At 52.5% G+C, this 2,117-nt stretch overlaps 1 non-coding gene across 1 annotated transcript; it reads left to right on the forward strand.

Annotated features, from left to right (window-relative positions):
• Positions 1-761: 761 nt before the first annotated feature.
• TRNAE-CUC (transfer RNA glutamic acid (anticodon CUC)) lies at positions 762-834 on the forward strand. The gene has a single exon. It is a non-coding gene; the product is annotated as a tRNA-Glu (tRNA).
• Positions 835-2,117: the final 1,283 nt, after the last annotated feature.

The raw sequence follows: 2,117 nt of genomic DNA on the forward strand, positions 1-2,117 counted from the left end.
CTCTAATTTTAAGGTGATAGGCTGATCGCATCGTGAAGACACCATTCTTCGTATAATTCCACCGCTGTGGCACGGGTGGAAGTTGTAATCAGCCACGTCTATCGTCCCGTATCGTATGGTGTGTTTCTCTCCATCGATCGATCTCGTCGACCGTGTCCGTGAGCACATTGCCAGATGGTACGACCGTGGTCTTAGAAAGTGGACGGTAGATGGAGCCAATGTGAGTCGTCCATCAACGTAAAGGGAGCGGCGTCACGGATATGGGTAGGGGCGACCACGAGACGGTCGTCGGTCACCGGTTATTTTCGTCCGTGGCAAACCGTGAGCAGAGAGAACACTGTATGCTCCTCGCCGAGCCATTTGCATGGATGCAATGCATGTGCAGCTGTGATCACTACTCGCCAACGGAAACTAAACTAGTGCAAGGCTTTTACGTACTGTCGCGGCATTTATGTTGCGCATCTGACGATCTCCTAAAGCGAAAGCGGAACATCAACAAGTTAAGAAAGTGCCTTTTGATCGAGCACATCACATCACGTTCGCCGAGGAAAGTAGACCGAGTTTTTTTTTTTTTGGAACACAAGTAGACCGAGTTTCATTAACTTGATTTTGCGTATAGAAATGCGAATAAATCAGGTACATATGGAAACTGCATGCATCACGCTGAGGCGACGGCTTAATGCACACAAAGAATAGCATCAACCCTGTGCTAAACTTTTACAAAAGACTTTTAAGAAAAGTTCACACAATGAAATATCAAATCCGTCGTAGTCTAGGTGGTTAGGATACTCGGCTCTCACCCGAGAGACCCGGGTTCAAGTCCCGGCGACGGAAATTTTTTTATCTACCTTTTTGCCGATCGAAACTTGGACCGAACCCCTGGTTCATTTCATTTTAGGCAAGCATAAAGCGGACCTCCCACACCGAAAGGGTGTCACGGGCACAAGCGAAGCAGACCGAGTCACACGCCTCCGCTGGCGTCGCGCGTCACGCACGGAGCGGCGCCGGCCGCAGCCAAACTCTCCCCGTGCATGTGTGGTTGCCACGGACACGGCAGATCCGCGCCCCTTTGCCGTAATCGTTGTGGTTCTCAACAGATACATTCATTCATGGCGATCGACCGACGACGGCCGGCCCGGGCGATCTTGGGTCTACGTACGTTGACTTCTCGCTTGACGGCATGATTTGGCGTGCATGCGTACGTCGGTGCCTGTGCTCATCTTGATCGCACGTACGTAATTTTGCCAAATGTTTGACTTCAGTCAACATGAAGAAAAAGAACTTATAGGTTTGGTTCCGCAAAGTTCTTCCGTGATAACTAACGTGTAACCTCTTTTGTCATGGTTGCTATCGTGCTCGTGCCATGACAAAGCAGAAAAAAAAACACGATCAATCTCTTGTACAGGAGCCACATGTAGTAACAGTAGCACTGTCGAGAGTTCGGCCGCTCCACCGAAAACAACTTGCCTACGGATCTCTCTCTCCCCTGGGCGTACCTCCTGTTCACAATAAGTGTCAGACCGGCCAGACAGATCGGTCTGTTAGGCCTGATACCCAATCGTCCACGTACCTCAGCAGTGCAAGCGTGCAAAAATACACAGACCGGACGGATCCAGCCGGCCATATCGCTCGCTATCTGCTAATCGGAGGGAGGCGGACAGGGAAACACGGAGGTCATGCAGCGACTCGATCGATCTACTCTTCGGGTTTTTTTGAGTGGAGTGGATCTACTCTTCGGGTGTTTCGGCGTGTGCAGCAGACGGGCTGTCGACCGCAAAGCTTCTATGAGGATCGGTCGAGTGGGCAGCTCGGCCCGGACGGCCCGCCTCGAAAATCCTGCGCCGGGCTGAGCCTGAGCGTGCCATCGGGCCTGGCTCAGGCCCAGAAGTTGAGCCCGATGGTTAGACCGGGCCGGGCTTGGGCTTGCGGAAAACAAAATTTTAGACGTAGTCAGGTGGGCCGGCCGGGCGATGTCAGGCTTTTTCGGGCTTGGGCCCAATTTAGTAGGCCCAACGTTTGGCCGGGCCGGTTTTGAGCCTAGGTTTTCAGCATCAAGCTTTTTTTGGCCCGGCCTGACATAGGCCCAGGTATAGTTGAGTCGCTGCATGACCTCCGCG

Source organism: Triticum urartu, chromosome 6A (assembly GCF_056163025.1).
Source record: "Triticum urartu cultivar PI428250 chromosome 6A, HENAU_Tu73, whole genome shotgun sequence".
Classification (NCBI taxonomy): Eukaryota; Viridiplantae; Streptophyta; class Magnoliopsida; order Poales; family Poaceae; genus Triticum; species Triticum urartu.